This window comes from Microtus ochrogaster, chromosome 6 (genome assembly GCF_000317375.1).
Source record: "Microtus ochrogaster isolate Prairie Vole_2 chromosome 6, MicOch1.0, whole genome shotgun sequence".
NCBI classification, from domain to species: Eukaryota; Metazoa; Chordata; class Mammalia; order Rodentia; family Cricetidae; genus Microtus; species Microtus ochrogaster.
Genome location: NC_022013.1, coordinates 5,059,755 through 5,068,958, shown reverse-complemented (window position 1 = coordinate 5,068,958; position 9,204 = coordinate 5,059,755). Strand labels below are relative to the sequence as shown.

Genomic DNA, 9,204 nt, shown 5'->3' with positions numbered 1-9,204 from the left:
CATGTGAGCATGTGGTCAGAGGGCAACATCATTCTTTCTTCCAGGACATTCCACATTTTCTTTGAGATAGCTTCTCCCATTGATCTGGACCTCCGCCGTGTGAGCTAGCCCAGCTGGCACGTGGGCTTCCAGTTTCTGTCTCCCATCTTGCCACCTTGGGATTATGATCCAGTGCCACTATGCCTGGAAGGTGGGTTTGGAGCATTGAACCCAGGTCCTGATGTTTGCAATGCTAGCACCCTACTGATTTAGCTGTCATCCCAATCTCGCTCTGCTCCTTGAATGGAAGATGAAGAGACTGAGGACCACTTACTAGTTTTCTTAAAGAAAGAACATATTTAGGAAAGACTATAAAGTGTAGGAAGTGCTATGGAAGGGAAAAGAGGAGAATCGGGTAAAAATGGAAAGATCCCCCCCCCCAGACTATTGTAAAGCTAACTGACTTTATAGCAAGAGAGGGGACAGGCTGGGCTAACTCTAAACACAGCAGAGACCTGAAGATTTGTAACCCGGGGGCAGAATGAGGGGTCTGAGGATGGAAATTGGCTCGGGGAAGCCATGAAAGGTAGAGCAGAGAGCAGGCACCCAGCGTGGTGTCATCAGTACAGACCTGAATTTGAACGGCACCCTTTGAAGTGTTGGCTTCTAGGGTCTGGGGACAAAGAATTGCACCAGGCACACACACTTGATAGGTATTCTATTTTTTTTTGATTTTTTAGAGTTTTTAATAGTCAAACACAGAGGTCTGCTTCATTTCAGCTCCTTTACTGCCAAGCCAGGGGGCAGGGACTGTTTCAGTTTCTCGGCTTTCTCCTTGTCTGTGATGACCAGGGTGTAAAGGTACCTGCTGCAGCGAACCTTGAACTTCACATTATCCTTGTTCTTTTTGATCTTGACAGATTTGGCATCCTTCCGCCAGGCCGTGAGCAGGAAGTCCTTGATTTCCTCAATTTTCCGAGGCATGGCGATGGGCGCTCGGCACTGGAGACCATACCTCGGATTTAACCCCAGTCCCCAACTACCCCAAAGACTCAACTTGGTAGGTATTCTATATGATCATAGGAACAGAGACTTTCCATTGTTTGTTTGTTTTGTTCTTGTTTTAGAAAGAAAAGGACATTGCTGAGAACAGGGCTGGGCTAGTGCACTGGAAAACCCACCTGCTCTAAAGTGGCGCATCAGGCATTCTATAACCTTGCACAAGGTCATCAATAACATCATTCCATAGCACCCCCCCCCCTTTCTCACAGGCCTTTTTTTGACACGATTTCTTTGTTACATGTAGCCCAGGTCAGGAAAAGTTTCCAATCCTCTTCCAACTGGCTTCCTAGACACGTTAATTTTTTAAAAATTATTTCTTTCTCATTTTTATATTTATATGTATATGCCACATGTGTGCAGTGCCTGAGGAGGCCAGAAGAGAGCATTTGATTCCCTGGAGCTGGAGTTTCAGGTGGTTATGAACCAACATGGTTGATAAGAGCTGAACTCTGGTCCTCTGGAAGAGAGTATGTCCCCTTAACCTCTTCATTGCCAGGTTAATCTTTACACCACCCTTTCTTGCCATGGTGGGGGCTAAAACTTGATCAGATATTAAGGCATTGCAAGGATAGCCTGCCAGGATTCTTGCAAAAATTTGAGCTGCCAAGGACAGCCACATAAAGCCAGGGTGGTGGCAGTCTAGGTTGAGAGGTGCCTAGCTAAAGTTTGAGACGAAGGGAGCCTCTGTCAGCCAGCCATCTTCAGCTACTCTGGGTGGAATAATAAAATCTGGGCTAGAGGCTGCCTCAGACAAATCACAGTCAAGGACTTAAAGAGAAACACATTGTCTGTGAGAAGTGCACTATTGCAGACTACAGAGCGATCCAGGCCTCCTAAGCTGCTCTTTTTACCTGACCATCTGAGCCCTTGGAGGGGGGGTAGCCACGCCCAAAGATGCCAGTGGTGTTGTTACTGCAGAGAATCACCAGCTGGAGCCTCACTTTGGTTGTCACAAATGCCTACAGGAAGCTGTGTCTCTGTTATTTTGTTCCCCATAGGAACTTAGCTGAGCTGACATTAGTTCCCACCCCAACAGTGGTCAGCATGAGGGCTCACAGGTGCCCCGGCTTAGCTAGCCTTGTCCTATCCCCTTAGATTCTGTGCATCTCCTATGTCACGTCTTTCTGTGACACCCACCCACTACCTTGTTCTTTTGGGGGTCTTGTTCAGGTTGCTTTGTTACTGCTTCAGCACTGAATCGTCAGTGTACTCTGGGAGTGTGTGCCTTGACACGCCCCTATACTCCAAAACCCTGGTGACATGCTTGCTTTCAGAACACCACAGATGGTCTTGCACCTCAACCTACTCTTTCTTTACCATCGAGGCAGAAGCTGGGCATTCATGGGTGAGTTTCCCTACTTAAGGTCCCACTGGAGAGAAGCCCCAGGGGTGGAGCATAGGAAGTAGAGTGGACACCAGGCGAATGTTACACTTCTACCTCGGTTCTCTGAAACTGGGGCAGGGCCGCCAGGTCAGCAACTCCAGCACTGCAAGAGCATGCTGTTCATATTGCTAAAACCTCAGAGAACTGGCTAAACCTTTGCATCAAAACCCAGCCTGTTTCTCTCCTGGCTGCCATCTGCATTGCCCCCTATGGGGATAGTGGGGAATTAGGAACTTCAGCTGCTCAGCCACAGCCCCAAGTCCCCTATATCCACTTCGGGAGACTCCCATAGTGTCAGATGCTCCCCAGAGCCTGCTTCTTCTCTCCGTGATGTTCCGCTTTAGCTCGCCTTCCTGGTTCTGACTGACAGGGGATGGGAGGGGTAGACAGGAGCACTCCAGATTTTGTATTATAGAGATACGCTTGTCTCTGTACGATAGCAAAGACTCAACACCTATTCATTATTACCGGCTCAGCACGTGCTCACTGCTAATGGTTGGTTTGTTCTGGGTTCACTCACTCCCAGCTCACACGCCCCTGGAGGAATACAAGGTTGATGGCAGCAGAAACTGACTGTACTCAGCATTTCAAGTATGTGAGCCCAGATATCCAGGGAAGGAGGGAAGAGTGCAAGGGGTGAAATGAGAGAGACACGGAACCCACAAGTCTCAGAAATGAGAGGACCGCCTGATCAGATGGGTGAGCCTGCGCTCTGGAATGACTGAGCGGCTTCTGCCCTCCCCTTCCTCCTCTACCTATATAATCAGCCGGCCGAAGATGAGATGTAGGACAGACTCTGGGGGGGGGGGTTGTGGGAATGTTCTACAGTATTCTCAGATAGCTAGGTCTCTGAATAAAGCAATTTTGAAGATTCAGCTCCTGATTCTTTTCCGTGGCATCTGTAAGGGACATGAAAACAATGAATGCTGGCATTCCAGTCACATGACTGGCTTAGCCTCCACCTGATGGACGATATGCTCCCAACTGCCTGTGGGCAAGCTCTTAGAAGCTATTTTTCCTTCCCCTGTGCCTTCCTGTATTCCTGGAGTCGAGTGGTGTTTATTCTTAGCTCTCCAGAGTCCTGGCTTGGGTTGCTTCTGGTAAGGATGAGTGCCCCTTGTTTCCTGTAAGGATGAGTGCTCCTTTCTGTTTGCATTCCAGTTTCCAGTACTCTGAGGTCCTTCCTGTTCCCTCCCTCACTCCAAAACCCTTTAAGACATGGAAGACAGTTCTTGCTTAGGGAACTACGGGGACTTGCCCAGCCCCACACAACCTCTAATCACTTCCATGGTTCACTCTAGCCTGATTAGCTCCCTCATTTTGCTACTTAGTGTCCTTTGCAACTAGGAGAGGCCATGGCGACCATGTTGGCATGGGTTGGAGGAGAGGAAATCCTAGCTGAGTTCTGTTTTCTGTTTTTAGTGCCAACATTAATCACCAAATCTTCATGAATGAACTCCTTAAACTTGGTTCACATCATCTTGCTTCCTTCTGGTCCTCTTGCAGGAGTGCTGGTTGATGCTTTAGTCACCTGTGACACACGTTCGTGCACTCTGGCCTGAACACTCGGCAGATGTGCTCCATCCGGACACTATGTTTCCCAGCTCATGGATTTGTAATCACAGCGTTCTTTATGTTGCTCATCAAAGGGGATTCTTCGACAGTCTTTGCTGTAGGAATTCCTACAGCCAGTAGCCTGTAAGTTACCTGCCCACTTGGGTGTGGCCTCATATACTTATATATGCTGATATATATATAAAGCATGTGTCCACCTCTCTTTTCCGGCTGCTGGATTTGGTTGCTGTTTCCTGTTCAACCAGAGGATTTGATCTGTGATTCTACCCCTAAATAAATAACCCTCTATTATACTTAATTCTGAGCTAGTGTGGGATTTCTTCTAAGCGTCCTTCTTCAAGTCTTCCTCCATCTTCCCACTTCTCCATCTTGATTGGAAAACAGATTTTCTGCTGGGGAACCTGACCATATTTCCTGTATTGTTCTATTAACATTATCTAATCATATGGGTGCACAGCCATTGTTGGGAGTATAATGGAAATAAATGAGGCATCACAATTAAGGAATTGGAACTAGACGGTCACAGTGTAGAGCCAGCTCCTAAAGACTGTACCAAGAGCATAACAGTGTGGGAAGAGGTACACTTGGTATGTCTGTGGCGTTCTGAGTAAGATGCAGATAAGGAAATAGATTGTGGTTAGTGGCATTTGAGGATGACATCCTTGCATTGTCCCTTTACACATCAATGACCTCAGAACTAAAGAAACAATTAATCAGAAAGGAAATAAGTTCACATGTTTCAGGAATTTTCACACAAGGCCATTTTTTTTCCCCCACACCAAGACCAGAGTTCAAATGCTCCTTGGCAGAGAAGAGTAGCCCTACCAACCAAAATACTTTTAACTGGGACCCCATTGCCATCCTAAGCAGTATTCCTGTCACAGATTCTGAAGTGCGAAGTCCAGAGGGCTTTCATTCACAAAAATGATTGAGGGGTCTTATGGAAAGAAAGCCCTTTCTGGGTTGGAGAACAAAGGGTTAAGCAAGTGAGAGCTTATTAAGACTCACACGTGGAATTAGAAGACTAGCCTAGAGGAGCGAGCTAAGGTGCCAGGTTGGAAGAAACCATGAGCCAAAAACTTCTACCACCACCACCACCACCACAGTGCATGTCAATACAGGGAGAGAAGCTGTCTGCCTTTAGCTGATGGTGTGGCAAATACAATTCAGTGGCTCATCCAGCCTCTGAATGGACAGTGTAGATGCAACTTTGATAAACATATTGTGTATTTTTTCCTAGGGAAACACAAATGAATGTCTGTTTACCCCAGATGTGACACGTATGACAATCCAGAGAAACAATTTCACCTAAGACTAGATTAGAGAACTGGTGAATTTATTGGGGCTCCTTATAGGAATATGAGGGAGGGGTTACTTACAGGAGCACATGTGACTCAAAGGCAGGTACATTCCTGAAAATCTTACCCCAGAGAGGATTACAACTCTTGAAAACTGTATCCCCTGTGAAATTGCATCTCCAGAGTCCCCTATTCACTTGAACGCATTTGGATCATCACAGAAGACCCCTTTCCTACCAGTTGTCACTGCTTATATAACCTTGAGAAGAAGCCTGTGGATATTGTTAAGTTTCAGGAGGTACCTGAGACTTGTGAGTTGTCTTAGTGAATTCCTGAGACTTGGAAGTTTGTGTCCTGTCAAAATCTTAACTAGCCTCAGTCCTGGATTGGTTGTTTCAGTCAGAAGGAGACAGGGATATGACAAACACATTCTCCTTGTATTTGTTTTGCTCAGACTTTGGGATTGATGGAGGACAATGGTATCCCACGAACATACTGGATGTAAAAAATGAAACAAAACAAAATGCTTCCCTCGGAAAAGCCCCAAATGCCCAGTTCTCCCAGCTTATTTAGTGAAGACTGTCTTTTATGAGATTTTAAAAATAAATATCTTGGATATCTTAAAAAGCTGAAAGTTGCCATTGTGTTCCAGCCTGTACCCATGAAGGAAGAAAGTTGAGAGAGAAGATGACAACCCCTTTCTGCCTGGATTGCACATTATTGACAGTTACCAAGATTTTATTCTCCCAACTCCCTAATTGCAACATCATTCAGATGTCCCATTTCTAGCCCTTGGCAAAAAACCTGCAATTGGAATGTTACCTTTGACCTTTGTTATAATATCCATTCCTCATTAGCACTGTTTTTCTCTGATACACTGAAGATTTAACACTAATTACTTTTGCTACAAAGTTCTGTTTTGCCAAATCTAATCATATCAGAAATGACTGATTTTGTTGCTAATTAAAGTATACATTAAAAAATGAGGACTTGGTTTGGGGCTCTGGTACATCCCAGAATATGTGAGACCTTGGAAATGGTTATTATACTTCCTGAAAGGGCAAGTTATAGCCTATAGGATGCTTGCAAGCTGTTGAAATGTTCTGTTAGGAAAATATAAAAGTCTCAAATTTTCAGATCCTTCTAAAGAAAAGTATTATTCAACTACTATCAGGTGGACTCCAGTGCTGGCTGCCCCTTCCTCAGTACCTACCTCCCCTCATTGCCTCTTTCCAGCCACATCCTGTGTGTTTACTCACCTGGCTGGGCCACAGTGCCGTCTATGTATGTAAACTCATGAAATAAGCAGTGGGCTGGAGTTGCTGGATGGACAGTGGAGAAGCCATTCTATCACGTCTGCTCTCCTCTGTTTAAGAAACCAAAGTAGTGACAATCATCATTCTCTTCGTCTGATGTGTGTGTGTGCATATCCATGTGACTTATTTATACTATTATTTTGAATTATGTATAGCTGTGTGTCTGAGTGTGGGCTGTGCAAGTGTGTGTGGTTGCCCATAGAGACCAAAGGAACAAGATGCCCCTTGAACTGGAATTATAGACAGCTGTGAGTCACTCAGAGTAGTATTGGGAACTGGATTCATGACCTCTGTGGTACCAATCCTCTAATCCAAGCTGTTTTTTATTTTTCTTAAGATAGGGTCTCACATTGTCTTGGAGACCACCATTTAGGCAAGGCTGGCTGGCCAGTGCCAGTGGCAGCAGAGATCCTCCTGCCTCTGCCTCTCTGCGTCTGGAATTCTGAGTATGCCATCGTGCCTGGCTTTTAAAGTGAGTTCTGGGCACTGAGCCCAGTCCCCACACACTCAAGGTTTCATTTTTGCCTTGCCACCTCCCCAGCTTACCATGTTTCAGCTCTGAGTCAGATCTTGGTTCAGCAAACTGATGAGACTCAGCGCGGCCACGTTGCTCTAGACTGTGTCCTGGTTTGCCTTCTATTGTGAGAAACACTACAACCAGAAGAAATTTGGAGAGGATGTAGTTGATTTCATCTTACACTTTATGTAGCCCATCACAAAAGGAAGCCATGGAAGGAACCTGGAGGCAGGAACCAAGCAGAGGCCAAGGAGGAGGTCTGTTTATTAGCTTCTTCCTCGTGGCGTGCTCAACATGTTTTTTTCTGCACCACAGGACCATATGCCCAGGAGTGGCACTGTCCACAGGTAAATAAATTAATCAATAAAATGCAAACACCAATAGGTAAATTTTATGGAAGCCATTTTCTTATTTGAGGTTCTCTCTTCCCAGATGACTCTAGCTTGTGTCGAGTTGACAAAAAACTAACCAGTGCAGAAGATAACATCACTTATTTCAGTGATTGAATGGCGATATATGTCACAATCCTAATGTCCCCACACTGTCCCACTGCCTTATCCCAGAGCCCAAGGCACCAAATATGACTTTTTACATTAAGTTGTCAGCTGACAAGGATGAGGTCTGCCAGGGACCTAGGGATGGGTGAGTGGGCAGGCCAACATAGGCTTTGCTGACAAGACAGATTGCCACAGAGTTCCACAGGAGTCTGCCAAGAAAGGCAAATATGCCCAGTGGCACCCTGCAGAATCCTGCAACATCAAATTGGAGCAATTTATTCCTATAGTTAGGAGCAAAGTAAGCAAATGAATGCTTGGGAGCTTCCTCATTAACAATTATGACCACCAGATAAACAGAGTCAGGGACCAAATAGTGTCAACAGAGACCCAGAGGCTTCCTCCGTCAGCTCTGTCTGCTTCTCCAGCAGATGCCCTGAGCAGAATGCTTACGCTGTAGTTGGGGGATGAGAATGAATGCATATTTAGCCCAGATAGGGCACCTATGACAGACTGAGGAGATAGTTCCACCCCACTGTAGGTAGTAAGCCAGTGGGTTTATTGGGGTTACTAACAGGAGCATGGATGACACAAAGGTAGCTGTGCCACCCAGAAGCCCACCCCAGTATGACTGATGACTCATGAAAAGCTCCATCCTGAGAGCTCCCGCAGGGTGTGTAAGATGTTGGCTAATGGAAGAGACTCCTCTCTCCTTCAAATGCTCAATGCTTTTGTAACCATATGGAGGGCCCTTGGGAATCTTTGAGTTTTCCAAGTCTGGTAAGATGCATGATTTCCTGAGTCTTATGGAGCCCCCGTCATCTTCCCTGCAATCTTACTTTATGATGCCTTGATACGGTGCCCTCTATGGTGTGGATGTGCAGTGTCCAGTACAGGCTTGTGTGTTTGAATGCTTGTTCCCGCCTGGCGGTCCTGTTTGGGAAGTTACGCAACTTTTATCAGGTCAAGACTTGCTGGAGGAAGTACCTCAACAGGAGGCAGAGTTTGAGGTTTGACTGCCTGCTGCTGCTTCCTGTTCTTTCTCTCTGCTTCTTGTTTGTGGATGGAATGTGGTCACTCTGCTTCCTGACAGCCAAGCCAGCCTCATGCTCCTGCTGCGAAGTCCTCTCTACCAGGACGGATTGTAGCCGCTCTGACCTGTTGCCAGAATTAACCAACCCACTTCTCTCAGCTGACTTCTGTCACAGCGTTCATAGCAACAAGAGAAAATGAACTGATATAGTGCCAGCACCATTTTAATGGAAAAAACCAGAACTTGAACAGATCAAGGAAAGAGTAAGGGGAGGAAGTAATTATAACTTGGGACTCAGAATACTTCTGATGGGGTTTGGAGGGTCCCTCCCATGTTGTTATTATTATTATCGTGACAAAAATAGCTGAGAAAAAATGTTTTATTTTGGCTTACAGATTCAAAGATGTCAGTCCACCATTACAAGGAGGTCTGCTGGCAGAAAGAGCGGCTCACAGCATGGCAACCAGAAAGAGGGGAGAAAGAGAGGAGCACACACACACACACACACACACACACACACACACACACACAGAGAGAGAGAGAGAG

The 9,204-nt window shown here is 45.9% G+C and overlaps 1 pseudogene; it reads right to left on the bottom strand.

The window, feature by feature from the left end:
- Positions 1-695: 695 nt before the first annotated feature.
- Positions 696-999, bottom strand: LOC101985217 (annotated as a pseudogene).
- Between the last annotated feature and the right edge of the window lie 8,205 nt (positions 1,000-9,204).